This window comes from Balaenoptera physalus, assembly GCF_965194825.1.
Source record: "Balaenoptera physalus genome assembly, chromosome: 16".
Classification (NCBI taxonomy): Eukaryota; Metazoa; Chordata; class Mammalia; order Artiodactyla; family Balaenopteridae; genus Balaenoptera; species Balaenoptera physalus.
Window position 1 is genome coordinate 10,470,501 of NC_138898.1, and position 24,961 is coordinate 10,495,461.

Consider the following 24,961-nt stretch of genomic DNA (forward strand, 5'->3'; position numbering starts at 1 on the left):
TTCCTCAAAAAACTAAAAACAGAGTTGCCATATGATCCAGCAATCCCACTCCTGGGCATATATCTGGACAAAACTATAATTCAAAAAGATATATACACCCCTATGTTCATGGCAGCACTATTTACAATAGCCAAGACATGGAAACAACCTAAAAGTCCATCAACAGATGAATGGATAAAGATGTGGTACATACATACAATGGAATATTACTCAGCCATTAAAAAGAATGAAATAATGCCATTTGCAGCAACATGGATGGACGTAGAGATTATCATACTAAGTGAAGTAAGTCAGAAAGAGAAAGACAAATACCATATGATATCTCTTATATGTGGAATCTAAAATATGACACAAATGAACTTACCTACAACAGAAACAGACTCACATAGAGAACAGACTTGTGGTTGCCAAGGGCTGGGGGAGGGATGGATTGGGAGTTTGAGATTAGCAGATGCAAACTATTACATACAGAATGGATAAACAACAAAGTCCTACTGTAGAGCACAGGGAACTATATTCAATATCCTGTGATAAACCATAATGGAAAAGAATATGAAAAAGAATGTATGTATGTATACAACTGAATCACTTTGCTGTACAGCAGAAATTAACACAACATTGTAAATCAACTACAGTTCGATAAAATAAATTTTAAAAAATAGTTGACATTCATTGAGCACCTACTATGTACCAGGTATATACTTTATGTACATAATCTCACTTAATCTGCTAAACCACCTGACGAGGTAGATAATACTGCTGCTACTCTCATTTTAGAACAAAGACAAATGAGGTGCAGAGAGATGGAGTCACTTGTCTAAGTTGAAAGAGGCAAGGATTCGAATCTAGGCTACCTGGGTCCAGAGCCCACCTAATGCATCAGGTTATTGTAAGGGTTCAAAGTGATTATGTGCATGCAGTTTTAGCTCAGTGACCAGCATAAGGCAAACACCCAATAAATGTTGCCTTGTAAGTTTAACTTCAGCTGAATATAACAGAAACTGAAATACAGCTTTTAAAATGTGAGCTTCATTCCTTTCATGGAGAGGGCAGGACAGGGCTGGCACAGCAACGCTGTAATACCATTAATACCCCAGGCTCCTGATCAACCATCTCACACAAGCTTTCATGTTCAATGATGAATCACGGTCCAAAGTGGCTCAGAGCTCCAGCCATTCCATTGCAGTTCCAAGCAGGAAAAAGGAGACAAACGGAGGAAGGACCAAAAGGGCTCACCTTCCAGTGAGTGAATAAACTCTTTATTAAGAGCCTTTATTAAAAGCCCCATCTGGTGACTTCAGCTTATATCTCACTGGCTACCTACACTATAAGCAGGGCTGGGATTGGCGTCCTTTAGCTAGACACAATGCCACACTAAATAAAACTGAGGTTCTGTTAGTGAAGAAGGGAAAAATAGATACTGAGTAGGCAACTAACAGTGTACCTTGTATACTTTACATTATTAGTACAAATAAACAAGGGGAGGCCTGTTTATTTATACTATTAACCAGAAGTCCCACATATAAGAACGGATTGCTTGCATTGAAGTGGGGAGGGGTGGGTGCCCTCAGCTCCCTCCGTGCCCCTCACTGTGACTTTGAATTAATTGGAGCGGTCCCCAGGAGGGCCACACAGTGTGAAAACTCCCTCTTAACCTTGGTTTTTTCACTTCTCTGCATCTCTGTTTCATCACTTGGAAAATGGGAATGATAAAGGCACAACTCCATAAGACTGGGATGAGGACTGAATGTGACCAAACAATGTACATCTTGGTCCAATACCCGGCACTCGGTCCACATAATGCTGCTATTCTAACCTGGAGAGAGAGAAAGCAGCAAAGCCTAACTTCTGGGCCTGGGACTTCTCAAAAAGTGCTCTCTTGGCTTTTTTTTTTTTTTTTTAAAAACCAATGTACTGAATCCCAGTTGGTTGGCAGGAGGCCACGGGCGAATTTGGGGCAGCACAAAACACAGCAGAGTGCCAGGGTGTACCCCACCGCAGTATTTTTCCACAGACTCTGCCCAGTTTGCCCTGGCTCCCAGTGGGAGCTGTGGTCCCCGCAGAACAGCGCGTCCTAGGCAGACCGAGTGGTGCTGCCCCGCAGTGACTCATGCCTGTCTGTGGGGAGCCAACGTCAAAGCTGGCACGCCCCACTGCCAAGTGGGCCTCGGCTGGTCCTGCTTCCCCCTGGGGCTGGAGCTGCCCCAAGCTTCTTTGCTGATCCTCAGCACCTTGGGCCCAACCCGGATTCCACCCTGATGGGTCATTTATGGCCTGTGCTCAATCCAGGGCCTGAAACATGCACACTTAACTTCCCACAACACGGATTCAACAGACCCCAATTCAGACAAAAAGCACCACGAAGTGTAGTGATTCCTCAGGGGAACAGACAGAGCCCCCTCTTCTTCCCTCCCCACCCAAATTCCAGCTGTTATTAAGACCACAGATTTGAGGACCTGGGTTTGATTCCTGGCTGTGTCACGACTTGACTGTGTGGTCTGAAGTAAGTAATATAACTACCGTGGGCCTCAGTTTCTTCATCTGGCAAATGGGGATCATCCCATTTGGTGAGGATAGAAGGAAGCAATGCATGGGAAGGGTCATGCCTGGCGCTGAGACATACGCAAGGTCACAAGCCACTATCATCTCAGCACAGAGCTTTCCATGCCTCACAGTCAGGCCCCTTGTCATCTCTCTGACCTCATCTTTACCATCTTCCCCGCTTCACCTGGTCCAGCCACATCAGCCTCTTTGCTGATCCTCTGACACACTCAAGCTCCAGCCTCAGGGCCTTTGCACCTGCTGATCCCACTGCCTGGAAGACTTTTCCACACAGTTAAATCCTTCAACTCTTTTCAGTCCTTAATCAACCATCACCTTCATAGTGAGGCCTTCCCTGCCTACCTTAGCTAAAAGTGCAATTCCCTCCACCCCACCAGTCCCATTCCCTGCTTTATTTTTCTCCATAGCACTTAACCTTAATCTGGCATTATTTGGGGCTTCGTCTGTCTCTATGTATTAGTTATCTATTGCTGCATAACAAATTACTCCCAAACTTAATGGCTTAAAACAACAAACACTGATTATCTTAGAGTTTTTGTGGGTCAGGAATGTGGGAGCAGCTTAGCTGGGTGGTTCTGGCCCAGGGTCTCTCCTAAGGTTGCAGTCAAGATGTCGCTGGGGCCGTGGTTTAATTCAGAGGCTTGACTGGGGCCGGAGGGTCTGTTTCCAAGATGGCTCCCTCACATGGCTGTGGGTGGGAGGCCTCAGTTCATCACCTTGTGGACCTTGCCACACCGGATTGCTTCAGCATCCTCACAACATGGCAGCTGGGTTCCCTCAGAGTGAGGGATTCAGGAGAGAGCATGATGGAAGGTACCGTGTCTTCACAAGCTTACCTCAGAAGTCACCTCCATCACCCCTTTATATTTGTGTGTGTGTGTGTGACATCAGTCATCCCTATCCAGGATGGAAAGGGACCACGTAAGGGTGTGAACACCGGGAGGCAAGGAGCACTGGGGCCATCCTGGAGGCTGGCTACCACAGCTTAGAAGCATGTAAATATCATGAGAGCAGGACCATATCTGTTTTGTTCACTGCTGTGTCTTCAGTTTCTAGAACAATGCTTGGCACATAATACATTCTTAATCCATTTTGTTGGATGATTGACCGAATGAATGGATGAATGGGACCAGGTGGAACTCAGCCAAAGCAGAACATACAGACTGCTCTGAGGAGAGGTGGAGCTTGGCTCTCCAACAAGTCCTTCCCCTGGGCAGCCTGTGAAGGACGCCAACCATTCGCTACAACTTCGGAATCATGGGGAAATAAAAGAAGAAGCAACAGCTTCTGAACACAAAGCCACTCTCTCATAGTACTCCCACAATGTTCCAATATGCAGGAGAGACATAAGGCTGTGTTGTAAAGGGCGCTGGGTTAGACGTTAGAAGGTCAGGCATCAAGTCCTGGCTTAGATACTTAATTGATAAACTACCGAAGTTTAGTTTGTTATTTTTAAATGGGAGTAACTGCACCTATTCTGCCTATTACCCAGGGATATAGTTCATTTATTCATTCATGCTCATCACTTAATCATCACCCTGGACTTCATGGATTCACAGTTTAGTGAGAGACTCAGATGGGTTGGTACATTCTGAAAACAGCACCACACACTCTTATGTGTCTTGATAAATTCAGATTGTGCTAAATTTTGTGTACATCACCTGTATGCAGTAGATATTTTTAATCCCCATTTTACAAGTGAAGCAATGCAGTTTCAGAGAGGTTAAGTAACTTGTTCTAAGTCATACAGCTAGTAATTCTAAAACACAGAATCTAGGTTTTCTGACCTCCAAGCCTTTCCTATGACACCAGAACTTTTTCATAAAAGTTTTAAATGTCTACATTTAAACTGACAGTTGGGAGTGACATTTCTAATAAAAGCCCCCATCAATTCACTCGCTGCCATTTACTTTTTGATGTAATAACCGTGGTGGATTCGGATTGTGTCAACTCAGCGAAGTCGGAATTCCCAGAATTCCTTCCCCTGCATAGTTGCTGGTTAGCATGGGCCACAGGAGACATTTGAGGCAAGATCTGGAAGGTAGAAGTGGAGAAGCAGATCTACAGTTTTTACGCCTGGAGGGTGGGCGCAGCGGGCGCTGCTGTGGCTGCTTTTCTGCGGGCTGAGCTGGGTGGCCTGAGGCAGCAGCAAGCCCGCGGCCTCCAGCATCTGAGCGTCTTCTTTCAGCTTCTCCAAATCCTGGGCAGATGCCTGTTTGGTTCCGTGATGAAGAATACCACCTCCTCCTGCGGGTCCCTTGGGTGGGGCGACTCGTCTGTCCTTGTGGCTTCCTCCTCGTCCTCAGCCGCTCCCAGTTGTCATCCATCCTTCTTTTGTGGCGGCCACCTGCTGACACCCAGCCTCATGTTCAAAGAAACAGGTTCACATACGCTGTTGAACCAGCTCTCACATTTACATAAGGTCAAACTCCCAGGATAAATCCCTCCAGTTGATTTTTCTTTCTCTGACCAAACCCTTATCCCATAATTGGAGGCTAATTCTCATTTCATATACCTTAAAATAGAAAAATCTAAGCCTATTTTCACAGCTCCACTGTTTTCATATACCTATATCCAAAATCTATGAGCACGTAAGGAATACCCACGTGTGCTACACATCATGGTTAAAAGCTCTGCTTGAAATTTTCTAGAAAGACACTCAAGACAACTGGCAGGTCTGTCTGGAGAGGGGCAGAGGGGCTGGAGTACGAGGGAATCCCCTTGCCTGTGACCCAGACTCTTCTCCCAATTCACTAGGTGGTTTTTCCCTGGGGCCCTGGACTTGGCCGTGGCTTTGAGGGCAGGAACACCTCCGAGCTGGCTGCCGGAGCACGCAGACCGGACCATCTAGTGGAAAATCCTGGTGCCAGCTTCAGCCTGTATTGTAAGCACACGGCTAGACTGAAGGGAAGTGCCCACTCACTGGGAAGTAATGTGTCTTGTTGGACAATGCCAGCGGCTACTATTTGATGTTCATAAACTTTTCCAGACTCTCAGAGCAGAAGATGAGCAACCTCACTTTTACAACCACTAATAGTACATTCCTAAGCTTGTACGTGTGTGCATACATATATGCATGAAAAGGACTGAATTGAGTATAAATCACAGAAGATGAAAGATCATTTTTCACCTCATCCATGATTCAGCTTCCATCAGCCTCAAGGAGAAAATAATCATTAACAAATAACTCCCGATTTATACAAAGAAAGAAATAGCAATTCGAAAATGTGCTGATGAGCCTCTATTTTATTTAAAGGAGAAAAGGACAATTAGCAAATCCATGGAGGAATGAGATTTCAGTTAACCAAAAAGAGGAAAGAACATTTTATGAACATTTTTGTTCAGTCATGAAATTTAATTAATTAATTAAAAATTATTTATTTAGTTATTCTATTTTAAAAGGTGGAAAGACTGACCTCAACTGTTTATCCCAGGGGTCAGCCCATGGCTGGCTGGCTGTTTTTATAAATAAAGTTTTATTGAAAGACAACCATGCTCATTCTTTCACATATTGTCTATGGCTGCTTCCATGTTACCAGAGCAGTGTTCATTGGTTGGAACAGAGCTAAAATATTTATTCTATGATCTTTTAATAAAAGTTTGCTAACCTCTGGTTTATTCTATAATCTTTGTGACCAGTAAGGTACACAAATACTTCCTGATTGCTTTCATGTTTTCAGTAAATAAATCGAGCTTCATTAGCAGGAAATCTAACACCTCCTCTGGGCTTCCTACTTCCTCACCACTCCCACTGTCCAAGAACTCTGGGATTTACTTGGTTCAGAGGGGGCCAGCCCTGCCTCCGAACTGGTGAGTCTGAACCATCCACTACATGCATTGATTCTCCTTGCCGCTAGGGGTCACTGTTGAACATGGGAGATGTACATCCATCCTGGCTCTCCTAGTGATCAGCCATTGATCCCAGACCGATTGCACTAGGATTGCTGGGGCCTGAAGGGATCCCAGCTTACCTACCTGCCCTGTCGGAAGCAGCCCTCCCCAAAGCTCATTTGGGCTCTCAAACTTTGGCCAGGTGCTCCTGTCCTGTTGATGACGTCCCATGTGGGTTTCTTGTCCTTCCTAGTCAGTAGGTGTTAGGTGGGAGCTTCAGAGCCCACTCGGATGGGCTTTCCTGACTTCATATCTCGAGGAGCAATGGTTGGGTATCTGAGTCTCTTCCTTCCCTAGAGACCCTGGCTCCATGTGCAAAGCAATCCAGTCCCCCTCACCCCCACCACCAAGAACTAGGTCTTTATGGTGAGAAGCCTGCCTTTGTCAGGTCACAGAAATTCCTTTATAGCCACCCTCAAGCAATGGGTGTCTACTGGTCCCCTGTTGACATGAACTAAGAAAGACCAATTCTTTCCTGAACAAAGATGGTTTACTGTGAGGTGACCTGAGGAGAGGTGTGGGCAGGTTCAGGGAACTTATTACAAATCAAAGGAGGTGATAATCACGAACCCACTCAGCTAAGCCTTTGCTCACACCTGCCAGGCTCTTCCCTGTTTTTGGCAGCTTCTGAGATGACCCCAGTGATCTCCACTTTCTGGCCTTCATGTCCTGGAGTGATCCCCTCCCCTTGAGTAACTTGTGTCTAACCAACAGAATACCTCAGTGTTGGGGGAAATGTTCCAACTGTGATTAAGTCCGACTTCAATCATGCTGGCAGACTCTCCCTTGCTGGCTGTGATGAAGCAAGGCTAGGGAGGCTTATGTGGCCAACAGCCAGCTCACGTTGTGGGCTTCACTACGGAGAGGGCAATGTGATAAGGAACCAAGAGGGCTCCCCCCAGAAGCCAGTGAGGGGCTGAGGCTCTGAATCCTGCCAACAAACACATGAGGGAGCTTGGAAGTAGATCTGTCCCCAGTCGAGCCTTCAGAGGAGACCCCAGCCCTGGCTGACACTGACTGCATCCTTGTGAGATGCTGAAGCAGTGGATCCAGCCAAGCTGTGCCTGGATTCCTGACCCACTGAAACTGAGATCGTTTTAACTGGGTGTTGTTTAAAGCCACTAAGTTTGTGGTCATCTGTTATGCAGCAATAATTAACACACCCATCTCCAGACCATACAGGCACCAAACACATGAAAAGCTGTTAGGCTTTATAACTGTATCTACCTTTTAAGAGTTCTACATTTTTCAGTAAAGAGTGGCATGCAAGTAAAAATATTTCCCAGAAAAATAAAAAGCATGACCTAAACAGTTAAATATTTGGGATTGCCTGACGGTGAATGTCTAAGCAGAGTAACACATGGCTCAGTCTTCCTCCTCGGTCCAGATGCTGAGTGGTGTTATAGATCAAATGTTTGTGTCCCCCCAAAATTCGTATGTTGAAATCCTAACCCCTAATGCGATGGTATTAGGAGGTGGGGCCTTTGGGAAGTGATTAGGTCAGGAGGGTAGAGCCCTCATGATGGGATTCATGCCCTTATAAAAGAGGCCCCAGAGAGCTCCCTTCCACCTTTCATCACAGTGAGAAGACGGCCATCTATGAACCAGGAAGCAGGACCTCACTAGACACCAAATCTGCCAGTGCCTTGGTCTTGGACTTCCCAGCCTCCAGAACTGTGAGAAATGAAGTTCTGTTGTCTGTAAGCCACCCAGTCTATGGTGTTTTGTTGTAGCAGCCCGAATGGACTAAGACAGTCCCTCATGCAACCAAAGCTTTTTAAAGCTAACACTTACTGCAGGCATACCATGAGCCAGGCATGGCGCTATATGCATTAGCTGTATTATTTCAATAGATCCACCCCAAATCGCTTGTAAGGTGGTACTATTAGCTCTAGTTTTCAGATACAGAAACAGACTCAGAGAGGCTGTCTGACTTGCTCAGGCTCACACAGCGAGCGGGGAAGGAGTAAGGCTGGGATTTAAACCTAAGCAGTCAGATTCCAAAGCCTTCCCTCTTCACACTTCTCTCCTGCCACAGGTACATTTCATAAAATATCACCTCCCCTGAGGGGCAAAACCATGATTCCAGTTTCTTCACGGTATCCACCCCCCCGCCCCGCCCCCTGCCAGTTTCCCCAACCCAAGGCAAGCACAGCTGTATCTGCCCCTGGTGCCCTGGGTTCCAGCTCACAGCGCCACAATTTCTTCTCCGATTGTGTATTACATGTTCAACACTCACTCACACATTTGTCCTCTCTTTATGGAGCATCTACTATGCCAGGCTTTGTTCCAGGCACGATGACACGCTAGTGAACAAGACAGACAAAAATCCCCACCTTCATAGAGCTGACGTTTCAGTGGGGGAGACAGACCATCAGTAAATTATCCAATACATGGCATCATGCCAGGTAACTACAAAGGCTCTGGCGGGGGAGAACAGGGTAAGAGAGATGGAATACAATTATGGGGATGGTATTTTAGATAGAGTGATCACAGAGGGCTTCCTTGAGGCGGTGACAACTGGGCAGAGACCTGAGACCAACATTTCAGGCAGAGGGCACAGCCTGTGCAAACACCTTGAGGTATGGTGCTGGGAAGGAGCCTGAGGAATCTGAGAAACAGCAGGGGGCGGATATCAGGGCTGAGGGGTGCAGAAGGCAGGCAGGAGGGTGCTAGGCAGGGCCCACATTATGTAGGGCCATGTGGGAGTTAGGATTTTACTCTTTGCTCTTATGTAATGATAGCTCTTTGTCTGGGGGTCTTGCTACTCTCCTCACCCCTGGTCAGTGGGAAGGACACGGGTCCCTTTAACCCGGCTCAGGACCCCCCTTTGGCCCGAGGGCAGGCTCTGCTGTCACCCTACAGAGCAACCACAGCGTGAGACGGCAGACCTGGAGAGAGGATAGGAGGTGGTGGAAAAAGTGACTCAGCGCCACTCCTGGCAGGGGCCCCTCCCACTGTCATATCTGCTTTTTGTGTAACTGCGGAAAGCCCACACTCCTCCGGGGACGCAGGCCTGCCCCCAGCACGGGGGCCTCATCCTTCCCTTCCCCGCACGCTACAAGCCAGGGAAAGCTCACCACCGCCCACCCTTCACCCGGGCCAGGTTCCCCATGGCGTGAATATTCTAGACCCAGAGCGTTAAGGCCCCACCAACGCCACATGGACATCGCCCAGATCGCTTCCGTGGCAGCTCCCTCCCGGCTCCTCTTGGTGGGCCACCCCCAGAGCTCCGTGTACTTCGGGCTCGAGAAATGTTTACTTTTGCATCTGCGAGTTCACAAGGCAATTATCGGTAACTGAATCCACAGCCCAGGAAATCTGACTTCATCGGGACACCGAAACCCAGGAAGGGAGACACTTTTGGGCCCTGGGCTGACCACAGACACCGCGGAGGGGAGTTCTGCACCGTGGCATCAAGTGACATCACCGTGGCTTGTGTCCGAGACCTGACGTAAGGGCAACCCCCGAGGACACCAGACCCAGCATGTCTGTGAGAGGTTCCCCTCCGTCTGCCCACCAAAACCCCGGTTGCTTCTATTTCTGGCATCAAGGGAAGATGGATTTGATGGTTGTGGGAAGGAATTAGCTGTTAACGGACTTGCCATAAACAAAGATTGATTTCCAATTCTATGGATTTTTGAGTGGAGGGGGTTTAAGGTGAAAGATTTATAAATTTATAAAATACGTCTAACAGGGTTTGGTGGAGCCATCGCTAGCACCCTAGAAGAGCATGTAACCAACAAAACACCAGAAAAATTTCCACACCCCTCTGAGCAAACAGTATTTCAACTCTGTTCTTTAAACACACAAACACACACACACACACACACACACACACACACACACACACACACACAGCCAGTTCCTCTGAAACCTTTCTGAAGGGTTTAAAGGTTTAAACCTTTCAGCAGAGCCACAAAAGCTAAGGCACAGCTTAGCTAAAAGTCTGAAATCTTCAAGTTTATTTCGTGGGCACTTCCATTTCCTAAGATATGAAATAAATCGGCAAGGATTTCGAGGTCCTAACTGGTCCAAAAGGGACAAAAGGGCCTAAAGCAGCTTAGAAGTGAAGGCGGTATTGTGCAGCAGGGCAGCACCCGGGTGCGGAACCAGAGACCTGGGTTCGAATCCTGCCTCAGCCCCTTTCTATTCGGGTCACGCTGGGCAGGTTCCATCTTATTTCCTTCTGGAAAATGGAGATAACAACGTTTAGCTTTTCACGTGTGTTTCGGGGAGGACTGAATAATGCTCTGTGTGTAGATGGATTCAGTAAAGTATAGGGCTTGTGAGGATTACACATCAGCTCACGCAAAAAAAAGCTTTAATCTGCTCCCACTTCCTCTAACTCATGGCTCAGAGTGCACTGTCCCAACGTCCAGACCCTGGAGACTTTGGGCCTGAGAGGTGGTGTCTGCAGGGACAGCTCTGAACTCCAGAGTCTCAGGCTCGAGTTCAAGTTTCATACTCGTGGTGTGTCCTGCAGCAATATCCTCGCCTCTCTGAGCCTCGGTTTCCTCATCTGTCACATGGTGGGGGTAACTTTCACTCTGGCCAGTGAATGCTGTGAGGTTCTAACATGCTATTTCTTACTAAAGTGTGAAATCAGGCCTCAGGTGGGTAAGAAAGCCAGTGCAGGAATTTGTCCCAATAAGTCCTTGTAGGGGCTCCAGATTGGCCCCCACGACCAGCTCTGACCCCGTGGCAGCGAGTCGGGCTGAGCGATGGCAGCCCTGATAATACAGTGGAGTTGAGCTCGGGTCTCTCTGCAGACAGAACTACAGGAAAGCTGGCCTTTAGAAGATGCTTCCAAGCCATGACAGCCCATTTGCACGTCTTATATGAGATGTCAGATATTCCAAGTGGCTTCTATTCCCTCCCCTTTCCCCGCCCCCTTGAAGGCTTCAACCTCAGCACTACAGGCATTTGGACCAGATCATCCTTGGCTGGGAGGCTGGCCTGTGCACGGTAGGATGTTTAGCTGCATCCCTGGCCTCCAGCCACTAGATGCCATCAGCACCTCCTGAATCGTAACAAACAATCCCATAGTTGCCTTTACATTCATAGAACATACGCTCCTGTACATAAATGATACACGTTATTGCTTTTCATGCTTCAAACTTCATATGAATAAACTTTATATACAAAAATAAAATACCATGCTTTTGGGCTTCCCTGGTGGCGCAGTAGTTGAGAATCTGCCTGCCAATGCAGGGGACACGGGTTCGAGCCCTGGTCTGGGAAGATCCCACATGCCGCGGAGCAACTGGGCCCGTGAGCCACAGCTACTGAGCCTGCGCGTCTGGAGCCTGTGCTCCGGAACAAGAGAGGCCGCGATAGTGAGAGGCCCACTCACCGCGATGAAGAGTGGCCCCGCTTGCCGCAACTAGAGAAAGCCCTCGCGCAGAAATGAAGACCCAACACAGCCAAAAAAAAAAAAAAAAATACTATGCTTTTGTCATTCTAAAATGATGTTTTGAGATTTGTCCATGTTAATAAACGTAGCTGTACTTCGTTTTCACTGCAAATATGGCACAAGGCATTTCTCTGTCCTCCTGTTGATGGACACTTGGATAGCTTCCTACATTTCTCTATTACACGTGTATACACACAATGCTGAGATGAATATCCTTGAGCATGGCTCCTGTACATGGAGTGAGTTTTTCCACGGTATGTAGGGGTGGATCTGGTGTTTCATAGAATATATGTGTATACAATTTTATTCTCCACAGCAGTTGTATAAGAGTCGTAGACATTTTAAACTGAAGAGAGTGTCATGGGCCTTCTGTCCAAAAGTCACAAACTCTCAGCCTATTGAGCCGGAAAAGTCTGCATAATAGTTGAATAATTAGTGCTAATATTCACAAATGGGAAGATTTCACACAAAATCTAGATTCATAGCTTTCTGTGAAAAATTGAAAAGGTTGGCAATTCTGGGCCCAGAGGGCTGCAGTGTTGCTTCTTGAGGCAGAAAGGAAGGGAAGAAATACCCCTGCTTTTCTCTCCCTCCTGCAGGGCCTCCCATTGGCCAAACCCAGCTGCTACAGGAGCCGGCAGGGGTCAGCCCTGCACTGGGTAACCTCATCCTCTTTCTGTGCCTCTTACACACTGCACGGTAGCCTCTTCTTCTTCTTTTTTGAAAAAATTAATTAATTAATTATTTTTGCTTGCGTTGGGTCTTCGTTGCTGAGTGCGGGCTTTCTCTAGTTGCGGCGAGCAGGGGCTACTGTTCGTTGTGGTGCACGGGCTTCTCATTGCGGTGGCTTCTCTTGTTGTGGAGCATGGGCTCTAGGTGCGCAGGCTTCAGTAGTTGTGGCTCGTGGGCTCAGTAGTTGTGGCACATGGGCTTAGCTGCTCCGCGGCATGTGGGATCTTCCCAGACCAGGACTTGAACCCGTATCCCTTGCACTGGCAGGCAGATTCTTAACTACTGTACCACCAGGGAAGTCCCAGCCTCTACTACTTGATTTCGAGCTTCTTGAGAGTAGGCAGACGTTATTGGTCATCTCTATGCCTATAGGACCCGGCTGACAGCCTGGCCATAGCAGGAGTTAGGTCAACTTGTTAATGGATGAGACATTAGGCCACTGGAAGGAACATGACAATGACCCTTAACCAGCCCTTCACCTGTGCTAGGCACTTCATGAAAATGTCGAATTGCAAAGATAGAAAGAGTAAACATGTTAGGTTTACATACTGTCTCCATCTTAACTCTTTAACTCTGCTGTTGAATAGTGAAAGCAGCCACAATTTACAAGTAAATGAATGGGCATGGCTGCGTTGCAATAAAACTTTACTTACAAAACCAGGCAGGGGGCCAGATTTGGTTCACGGGCTCTGATTTGCAGCCCCCTGATGTGGCTCAGCGCCACCTGGGGTTGTGTTTTCCCAGCTGTTTGTGGGGACCCTAGAAGTCACGCCAGCAGAAGAGAGTGCTGAGTTGCTCTGTGCTAAAGTACAGAGGAATTCAAAAGAGAAAGTTGCAAAGAGAGGGGAAGGGGGGAAAGAGGGAAGACGGCGGGACAGCACAGGTGGAAAGAGGAGGCAGAACTGGGAAAGTGGCCGAGAGTCTTTTTCAGGTGAGGGAGGTCCAGCCCTGAAGTGTCAGTTGTCTTTGGTCCCTGAGATGTGAGTCCCTCCACTGATCCAAACCTTCTGCCCTGCTCCCAAATGCCTTTTGAGAGTGGTTTGTATGTCTGTGTGAAAGTTAACCAAGAATTCGGTGTTCCCTCCGGTCGATGTGACCTGAAACAGCAAGCGGCAGGATAAGCAAGAAGGTGAGACCACCCTAAGAGGAGCACTGTCAGCGAGGCAGGAGACCGTGGGCCTCAGGAAGTCGGCACAGGTGGAGACAGGCCTTCCCCAAGGAAGGGGGACCTTCCCCAAGCTGTGGAGTGGGGCTGGAAACAGGCTTTCTAGATCCTGTTAGGAGCGAGTTCACCTGTACAAATCTCAGGAAACCTTACCCCTGTTTACGATGACTGCTTCTCCCCCTCTCCCTAAAAAGGACTTTTAGGATCGCCCACCGTTGTCCTACATCCCCTTTTTGGCCCAATCCATGGGCTGTGTTTCCAACTGCTCACTGAACTGGCAGCCTTTTCCCAGGTCCCTTTCTCTGAGCCACGGGTGGTGGGATCCGCAGCCCTGCCCTATGTTCCCAACCTCTGCGCTGATCTTCTAGGAACCCCAACGCCCCATGTGTCTCCTATGTTACACCACGACCCCGAGGTCAGGGCTGGCACGCTCGCGTCTCCGAGTCTGAAGCGCCAGGCAGATCCCCAGCGCTCAGGGACCTACTCTCAACGTCGGCTGAACAAACCCCCCTTTCTCCTCCAGCTGCCTGGGGAGGGGGCCATTATCAACCTGACCACAAAGGGGAAGACTCAGAAGTTCAAAGAGGTTAACCCAAAGTCACACAGCCCCAAAGTGGCAGAAATCGAAACCAAATCCAAAGCCCAAACTCCTCCCATTATTGCCCAAACAGGTGGAAATTCAAAGTCATTTCTTCTGATTTTGGAATGAGCTTCGGTGCATCCTTTGAATGAGGGCTGGGGGCTCGAGAATAACCTCAACCCAAGCTCTGAGGCCAGGTGGTCCAGAATTCAACTTGGGGAGGTGAGAGGTTTCCTTATCCTCATACTCTCCCCTCTACCTGGCCCCAGGATGCCCCCACCCAGAGGACCTCGTTTGTCTGCAGTGGAAGTGGCCTTGCTTCTCCAAGAACTGTTAAGATAACGGATGCTGTGTTATTTCTCCTCGAATCCAGCATCTGGGTCGATACAATTCAGCTACTTGGTGCCTTTTATAGAGCGGGGAGAAGGGCTGGAGGGCAACTTGGCCTGGGCCATTTAGTCATAGAAGTCCCCTCCTTAGACTTCTGACATTATCTGTAACTTAGATGAGTAATCATTGAACTTTATTTGAAAAGCGTTACTGTATTAAACATAAAAACTTAAACTCTACCACAATCTTCACATCCCTTTTAGCTTTAAATCTTTTAAAAGTTTTAAATGGCTCTTGCTGTCCTCAACCTCTGAGAGACCCTGGTTAGGTGTCAAAATCAAGATGTTTCCAGAGTTAAACAAAAGCCAGTTTATGCAAGATCCAAGCTCATCACAAGTCAGTTAGGGCACAGACAAGACTTTGTGACAAGCATTCCTAATCAGTTCCATCCCACCCCCCTCCAAAAGTCTTGAAAGAGTAAACAAGACATCAAAACAATACGAAACAGAGGCTCTGTGACTTCTTTGGGTCCCAACCCCTTTGCCTGTCTCATGGCTGCTCTGGGCCCCTCTCCAGGGAAATGTGCAGAGATGCACACGGCATTTCATATCCAATCCCAGGGATTCCCGAACTCCATCCATGGACGACTTTAAGTCCCCCAGAAGCCTCAGACAAGGTTTTTTGAACGAGCAAGTTAAAAATAATAAGGAAATGTAATTCAGGATCCATGTGATGGTCCCCCAGTGGTAATAGTTGGGCTGTAGTCTGTTGGCCCCAAAGCCACTGGCTGGAAGTACAGCCTCTGTGTGAGACAGATGTGGGTCCAATTCCTGTCCCTATGATATTGGGCAAATGACACCATCCTTCAAACGGAAGCACGAATGGGATCAACCTCGCAGAGCAGTCAAAAGGATTGAGTTAATGTCTGTAAGGTGCATGGAGGGTATACCCTAAGTGCCCCATAACTGTTAGCTCTCACCAGCATCATTGGTGCCCTTCCCCTTCCAGGGTCTGTGAGCCGAGGGATCCCAACTCCGGCCTCCAGCTCTGGCCCCCTGGGGAGGATGCTGGGCTCACCTCTTAGCCACTAGAGGGAGCACTTGTCTTTCCTAACACGGCCAGACCCCTGACTCCGGGACCCGGAAACTTCCCATCCAACTACAGCCCGGGACGGGGTGGCGGTGGAAGTGGGGGGATGCCCCCCTCCTGGCCGTTTCCCCGCACTTTGGACAGACCTCTAATTTACAACTGAGTACCCTGGCCTGAGATTTCTTCTCTGCTAGAGTCAAGGGCTGGTCCTCTCTTCCTTCTCGCCCTTAGCATCCTAATTTGTCACAGTGGCTCCACGTGCCCAGCCTGTGTGATAAACCACGACGGGCTGGGGCCATTTTCCTCACTGGACACTTTGTCTCCCAGCCTGCCTCACAGCTGGGATGCCCGCCTGACTCGGTTCTGGTCAAGGGCATAAATGCGGGAGCTCGCTGGGCCTTCTGGAAAAGGCTCTGCTTCCTGTCTGCTTTACAGGCATCCTTTGGGCCTCAGATGCTGGCAGCCGTGGTGGCCACTTTGAGACTGTGAGGTGGCCAAGCAGAGAGACGGCCTGGGCCCACCTCCGGACTTCCCATGCCTCCTAGAGAGGCTCTCACACCCATCGGCCCTTCTCACCCTCCCATGGCTGCTCCCTGCTCCGAGGATAAAATCCAAACGGAGGCCACTGGGCCCTTCCCCGACCTGGTCTCCTGACCCTTTCCTTCCTTCCTTCCGTCCTGCCACACCAGCCTTGTTTTCTGTTGCTCTGCAGCGCAAAGTCCATTCCTCCCTCAGGACATTTGTACTTGCTAATCCCTCCGTCTGGAAAGTTCTTCACCCAAATTGCCAATGGCTGGCTCTCGCCAGTCAGGTCTCAGCTCAGAGGTTCCCTCCCCAGAGGCAAGTTCCCTGCCCTCCTGCTTCGCCACATGCCTTGTTCAATCTCTTCAGAGCACAAAGCACTGCAATTGCCTTGTTTATTTATGTGGCACCTGCTTACTGACCCTCCTCCCGATGAGAACCTGGAGGGCACAGTGTGTGGCACAGAGTAGGTACACAAATCACACTCAATGAGTGAACGAATGTATTTTCTTTTTGCTAGATTTCCTTTGAGTAGCTTTCTGTTCTTTGCAATTATAAAATTCTCGACCAAGATAACTGGCAGCAAAATTAACCCAAAACAAACCACCAAACAAATGCTGCTCTGGATGCAGCAGGCTGAGGGCTCTTCTCTCTCCTTCCCGACCTCTTTCCTTCCCTCCAGCGCACCCACCATCCCCATCTCCCCCCCACTCCCCCCAGACACCATGCGTTGGTCTTACCTTTGATGTCCTTCCCGGCGCTGACACTCCCCTCCCGGGGAGGAGCCTTCCATTGCATTACGCTGTGAGCAGCATCTCTCCCTCAGATGGTCGTCGAAATGCATGAATGGATGGCTGCCCACGTGCCCTCTTGGCTCACAGGTGAACCTTGACTCCCCCAGCCGATGGCTTCTGGAAAAGCAGATAAACAGTGAACTTTTGCAGAGCTGAGACGTGTCAAAGGGCATGCTTTTAAAAGGGAAGGCTCACAGAGGAAATGTGAATCATGGCCCCCATCACGCAGTTGTGTAAATTCAGGATTTGCTCACTGGGGTTTCTGTGAAAACTCAAGCTAGCCATCGCATTCACAAATAGCCCTGAGTAGCCAATGACCATCTCCCTTCCCTGCACCGTGACTAAAAGGCCTGGCCCTGCAGTCACACAGACCTGGGTGTGAGAACCGGTACAACCATGAGTCAGCCGTGTGATGTCTGGCCAATCACTTAACTTCTCTGTGCCTGTGTTTCCTCAATCTGAAAGTGGACGTAACAATTGGAGCCGCTTGATGGACTCAGAGGGAAGACAATATGATCGCATGTGTAAGGAGGGCACATCTTGAATGCAATAAATGTTCTGTTTCACGGGGGTCAGAAGAGGCTAGACCGTCAGAGCAGGAGCCTGTGTGGCTGTGTGGAATCTGTGCCCCTAGCTGTTACTACCAGGCATCCGGGCTCCAATGGGCGCCTAAGTTCCTCTCCTACAAGCTTGGCAATTCACTGGTTTACTTTCTGCCCTCAGACCACACGCATGTGTGCGGTCAACAGACATCTACTGAGCATCCTCTAGGGGCTAGCCCCAGCTCTGTCAAGTGCAGCCGGACAAAGCAGTTACAAGATCTGAATGCTAGCTGGCTCCATGGCTCGCAGCTGTGTGACCTTAGGGAGACACCCCCCCCTTCTCTGTGCCTTTGTTTCTTCACCTTTAAAATGGGGATAGTAATCGTACCTATCTCATGGGGGCGTTATAAGGATTGAGTTGCTGTATACACAGGACTTACAACAATGCTTGGGACACGGTGAGTGCCATCTAAGTATTCCTTATCCATGGCTGTTTGTAAAGCGTGCTTGACTTTCCTGAGGGCTACACAGGAAGGCCTTTGAGGAGACCTAAGCTCCTTGAGAGCTGAATCAGCACCACTTCAAATCCACTGAGCACTCTTTCTCTGCCCACATGCTTTGTATCAAGGGTTGATAAGTTTTCTCTTCAAGGTCTAAACAGTAAATCATTTAGGCTTTGTAGGCCAGAGGCAAAATTGAGGCCACTATGTAGGTACTTACATAACGGTTTACAATGTAACCGTTTAAAAATGAGGGTGAATGAAACATTGCTAGGTCATGGACCTTGGAAAGAGCAACGGGCAGGGGGACAGAGTTGGTCTACAGGCTGGATTTTTGAAACCTGCTTTTTATCATTCAATCCCTACAACAACACAAAGTGAGCAAGTACTATTATTATTCCCACTTTAAGAGGTGGAAACATTGTCTCCGAGAGGTTGAGTGAGTTTCCCAAGGCCACACAGCCGGTAGATACAAAGGCAGGATTGGCAGCCAGCACTGTGTGACTCTGGAGCCCCCGGGGTTAAACACTATCTATGCCTTTGGTGCTACGTCAGCACCACAGCTGACCTTCCGCCTCCACCATCTGAGACCCATCATCCCAGAAGAGCTGCTTACTTCCTCTCTGAAGGTTCAAAGCAATTCTTATTACTACACAAGGGTAGTGGCTCAGACGAGCACAAAGGTACAAAAGCGAATCACGCCGTATGGACACAGCAGGGTTTTCATCTATTCCCCGGCTGATGGAATCTGGGGCTATGGGCTGTCACTTTATTGCTTCTCAGCACCAAACCCACTCCTCTTTGCCCGGCTCTGTGACACTGCAGCTGGACCCTGTCAACATTTCTCCTTTGCAGGCTGGCCTGATGCTAGGCTTCATCGGTAGAGGGAGCTGGAGGGGCAACGCGATCCACAGTAAGAGAGAAGGACTTCTCATCCTGGTTCCAGGTCTTGTGATGGTTTTGTGGCCTGGATGCCAGCAGATGCACGTGCAGGTCAGTTGCACTCGCCCAGCAGCTCTCTGGCCCACACGCCTTGCAGCAAGTTTCCAGACCATCCGGCAGGACGGTCTCACCTGCACCCCCTGGAGGCTGACTGCAAAGGGACATGAGGGACTTTTGGGGTGATGGAAATGTCCTTTATCTTGATTTACGGGTGGTTGTTATATTTGTCAAAATTCATTTAACTGCACATTACAAATATGCATTTTATTGTATGTAAAATTATATTTCAGTAAAGTAGATCTTTTAAAAAAGGATGTCCTGGGCTTCCCTGGTGGCGCAGTGGTTGAGAATCTGCCTGCCAATGCAGCGGACACGGGTTCGAGCCCTGGTCTGGGAGGATCCCACATGCCGCGGAGCGACTAGGCCCGTGAGCCACAATTACTGAGCCTGCGCGTCTGTAGCCTGTGCTCCGCAACAAGAGAGGCCGCGATAGTGAGAGGCCTGCGCACCGCGATGAAGAGTGGCCCCCACTTGCCGCAACTGGAGAAAGCCCTCGCACAGAAATGAAGACCCAACACAGCCATAAATATAAAATAAATAAATAAATAAATAAATAAAAGTTCACGTTAAAATATTTTTAAAAAAAAGGATGTCCTGTTAAGGCGTGGATGCTGGGCAATGGGCTAGGTTCATCCAGCAGCCAGGTGGAATGGTCCCAGGTGCATTATTCAGATCCATACTTCAAACAGGTGACAATGGGTCATGACCGTTCAGGATTGGACAAAGCATGGCAGCAGGTGAATTCCATGTTTCTGATGTATATACTGGAAAGTATGGGGGGTTCTTCATGTCTGAAGAAACTGATACAAGGAAAATGACCTCCTAAGAAGATTCCACTTAAAACGTGGATCTAAATTTCATAGTAAGTAACAACAACAAATGCTATGCTTTATTTTGAAATATGCAATATAAAATTAAGAAAACTGTTTAAAAAACCTTTAAAAATTTTAAGTTATAATTAAAGCTATGTGCTAAATTCTTTTTTTTTTTTTTTTTTTTAAACATCTTTATTGAAGTGTGCTAAATTCTTAGAGTGAACAACAGAACAGTATTTTATCTTGGAGTAATTTTCCAAGAGACAAAGTTTTTTCTAGCACAACACAAACAACATCCTTTACTCAAGATTTGATTTTTAAATCGTGTTATGAAAAGGGTCATTTCAAGGCTGGACTGATTTTCCCAAAGGATACTCTTAAACTTTGGCAATTCTTGTTTGAAGCAGTTAATCCTGTTATTATTTTTTTCAATTTTTCTCTCCTTTGATTTTTATTTTTTAATTTTATTTTTTCGGAATTTTTGAATTTTATTTTTATACAGCAGGTTCTTATTAGTCATCAATTTTATACACATCAGTGTATACATGTCAATCCCAATCGCCCAATTCATCACACCACCACCCCGCCGCCTTCCCCTCTTGGTGTCCATACATTGGTTTTCTATATCTGTGTCTCAATTTCTGCCCTGCAAACCGGTTCATCCGTACCATTTTTCTAGGTTCCACATATATGCGTTAATATACGATATTTGTTTTTCTCTTTCTGACTTACTTCACTCTGTATCACAGTCTCTAGATCCATCCACGTCTCTACAAATGACCCAATTTCGTTCTTTTTTATGGCTGAGTAATATTCCATTGTATACATGTACCACATCTTCTTTATCCATTGGTCTGTCGATGGGCACTTAGGTTGCTTCCTTGACCTGGCTATTGTAAATAGTGCTGCAATGAACACTGGGGTGCATGTGTCTTTTTGAATTATGGTTTTCTCTGAGTATATGCCCAGTAGTGGGATTGCTGAGTCATATGGTAATTCTATTTTTAGTTCTTTAAGGAACTGCCATACTGTTCTCCATAGTGGCTGTATCAATTTACATTCCCACCAACAGTGCAAGAGGGTTCCCTTTTCTCCACACCCTCTCAGCATTTGTTGTTTGTAGATTTTTCTGATGATGCCCATTCTAACTGGTGTGAGGTGACACCTCATTGTAGTTTTGATTTGCATTTCTCTAATAATTAGTGATGTTGAGCAGCTTTTCACGTGCTTCTTGGCCATCTGTATGTCTTCTTTGGAGAAGTGTCTATTTAGGTCTTCTGCCCATTTTTGAATTGGGTTGTTTGTTCTTTTAATATTAAGCTGCATGAGCTGTTTATATATTTTGGAGATTAATCCTTTGTCTGATGATTCATTTACAAATATTTTCTCCCATTCTGAGGGTTGTCTTTTTGTCTTGTTTATGGTTTCCTTTGCTGTGCAAAAGCTTTGAAGTTTCATTAGGTCCCATTTGTTTATTTTTTGTTTTATTTCCATTACTCTAGGAGGTGGCTCAAAAAAGATCTTGCTGTGATTTATGTCAAAGAGTGTTCTTCCTATGTTTTCCTCTAAGAGTTTTATAGTGTCTGGTCTTACATTTAGGTCTCTAATCCATTTTGAGTTTATTTTTGTGTATGGTGTTAGGGAGTGTTCTAATTTCATTCTTTTACATATAGCTGTCCAGTTTTCCCAGCACCACTTATTGAAGAGACTGTCTTTTCTCCATTGTATATCCTTGCCTCCTTTGTCATAGATTAGTTGACCATAGGTGCGTGGGTTTATCTCTGGGCTTTCTATCCTGTTCCATTGATCTATATTTCTATTTTTGTGCCAGTACCATACTGTCTTGATTACTGTAGCTTTGTAGTATAGTCTGAAGTCAGGGAGTCTGATTCCTCCAGCTCCGCATTTTTCCCTCAAGCCTGCTTTGGCTGTTCGGGGTCTTTTGTGTCTCCATACAAATTTTTTTTTTAAATTTTATTTATTTATTTATTTTTGGCTGTGTTGGGTCTTTGTTTCTGTACGAGGGCTTTCTCTAGTTGCGGCGAGCGGGGGCCACTCTTCATCGCGGTGCACTGGCTTCTCACTGTCGCGGCCTCTCTTGTTGTGGAGCACAGGCTCCAGACGCGCAGGCTCAGTAGTTGTGGCTCACGGGCCTAGTTGCTCCGCGGCATGTGGGATCTTCCCAGACCAGGGCTCGAACCCGTGTCCCCTGCAATGGCAGGCAGATTCTCAACCACTGCACCACCAGGGAAGCCCGTCTCCATACAAATTTTAAGATTTTTTGTTCTAAGTCTGTAAAGAATGCCATTGGTAATTTGATAGGGATTGCATTGAATCTGTAGATTGCTTTGGGTAGTATAGTCATTTTCACAATATTGATTCTTCCAATCCAAGAACATGGTATATCTCTCCATCTGTTGGTATCATCTTTCATTTCTTTCATCAGTGTCTTATAGTTTTCTGCATACAGGTCTTTTGTCTCCCTAGGTAGGTTTATTCCTAGGTATTTTATTCTTTTTGTTGCAGTGGTAAATGGGAGTGTTTCCTTAATTTCTCTTTCAGATTTTTCATCATTAGTGTATAGGAATGCCAGAGATTTCTGTGCATTAATTTTGTATCCTGCAACTTTACCAAATTCATTGATTAGCTCTAGTAGTTTTCTGGTGGCATCTTTAGGATTCTCTATGTATAGTATCATGTCATCTGCAAACAGTGACAGTTTTACTTCTTCTTTTCCGATTTGTTCCTTTTATTTCTTTTTCTTCTCTGATAGCTGTGGCTAGGACTTCCAAAACTATGTTGAATAATAGTGGTGAGAGTGGACATCCTTGTCTTGTTCCTGTTCTTAGAGGAAATGCTTTCAGTTTTTCACCATTGAGAATGATGTTTGCTGTGGGTTTGTCATATATGGCCTTTATTATGTTGAGGTAGTTTCCCTCTATGCCCACTTTCTGGAGAGTTTTTAGCATAAATGGGTGTTGAATTTTGTCAAAAGCTTTTTCTGCATCTATTGAGATGATCACATGGTTTTTATTCTTCAATTTGTTAATATGGTGTATCACATTGATTGATTTGCGTATATTGAAGAATCCTTGCATCCCTTGATTTTTAAATGTATCAACTCCACCAGATCCTGGCTTGTGAAAGTATTTGGACAGAAATCGAGTAGATTTCCAACATCACTTTTATCAATTTCATGGAATCCTACATTTTTGGCAATATTTCCAGTTTTACTTTGTAATTGATATAGTATTGTCTGGTGCCACATCCAGCACTGAGGATAAGCTTGACTAACAAACTTGGACAGGGACAGACAGCTGGTATGAAACAAGGAAGAACAGTTAATTAGGAGCCAATTTTAAAATGCTCAGTCCATTTGTGAATATGTGTTATGGTAACTTCTGCTTCCGTATACAAATTTATGCAGATGACAAGGACCCTGTGTAGGTGCACAGAGGAACATATATGTGATGGCTGGATCTCCAGCAGTCATTTTGGAGCATGAAGGAAAGGGCCACATTCTAGGGATGGTAAGCAGAAAGTTGGAAGGGACCTGAATTACCAAAGACTGTGGAACTACTACACCATCACTGGAGAACCTACCTCTAGACTTCTTTTCTGTGAGTGAGAAACACATTTCTATGTTTTTTAAACCCACTGTAATCCTAACTGACCCCAAGTTCAGGCCAAACCCAGCTCCAGGACTCTGGGACTAGAGTATAAAGTTGAGGTTGTCCCCAGTGAGGAGGGTCACCAGACTACTCATGAGATAATCTGGGGCCTGGATGAAGCTTCCTTTAAGCATTCTCACCACTCAAGCAAGACCAGGCAAATGAGGGCTCATTGACTTCCTAGGGGCCAAATGGACTTGCAAGTGAATGCTATTTACCCCAGACAGTCTTAAAAAGATAATTAAATGTATAGGCCTTCAGGTGAGGTGTGATCTCAAAAACAGGCTGAAGGTTGGTCCCGGCCCACTCCTCATGTTTCCTGCCATGGCCCCTGTAGACTTTTGAGTTTGAGCCCACCCTATTACCATCCCAGACTCGGAGTACAGAGACTGTCTGTCTTGTTCACGGTGGATCCCATTGTCTGGAAGAGTTCCTGGCAGATGTTTGGATCTCAGTGGATTTTCATTAGACGCCTGAACAAGGGGAGCAGGATGTGAGGCATCCAGGTGGCTGACTTCCCAGATGGTGTTCTGATTAGAAGGAAGGGGTCTATGGTTTGGAGGATGTATATATAGAAATATATAGAAGAGAGGCCTCTTAGAAACAATAGGAAGCTAGTCAAGCTATTACACAAGCAAGGAGCCCACACAATCTCTAGTGGGCTCTGCATGAGGCCAAAATAATCATCTAATGACAGGAACTGCACTAACTGATAAGTGCTTTAAAATACTCTAAAATGCTGTTATTTCATCTAAGTATTTAGTAGGTTCCTACCGTATCTCCCCCCACCCCCCACCAATTACATTAGCTTGGGTACAGGGTCCATAGGAGGCCTGCGGCATCACTTCTTCTTAATAGGCTGGAAAGCCACATGCAACTGACTGCATGGGGGCCCAGAGAGCCATGCAATGGAAGCACTTGTGTGATGTGCACTGCTCAGCAGACATGCCCAACCTCAGGGCCTTTGCACCTGCAGTTCCCTTTACCTGGAGCAGGAATTGGCACGATTTTTTGTAAAGAGCCAAAGGCTCTTTACAAAAGGCTTTGTAGGCCTTATGGTCTGTCACAACAACTCAACTCTGCCCTTACAGCTAAAAGCAGCCACAGACAATGCATGATGAATGGGCGTGGCTGTGAGCCAATAAAACTTTATTTACAAAAACATGTGGTAGGCTGCATTTGGCCTGTGAGCTATAGTTGGCCAACCCCTGAAAGCTGCATGGCTCCCTCCTTTGCTTTTTTCAGCCCTCTGCTCAGATGCCAACCTTATCTAAACAGCTCCACGCCTGCCATCCTCTGCTCTTTAACTTTCCTTTACTTTCCTTCACATTATATGTTCATTTATTTATT

General features: G+C 46.8%; 1 long non-coding RNA gene across 1 annotated transcript in view; it reads right to left on the reverse strand.

The window, feature by feature from the left end:
* LOC309644581 overlaps positions 1–19,209 on the reverse strand; it is an 88,630-nt gene extending 69,421 nt beyond the window's left edge. The window contains exon 1 of the long non-coding RNA XR_014254508.1: positions 17,028–19,209. This is a non-coding gene — a long non-coding RNA (uncharacterized lncRNA). The remainder of the gene's footprint in view (positions 1–17,027) is intronic.
* Positions 19,210–24,961: the final 5,752 nt, after the last annotated feature.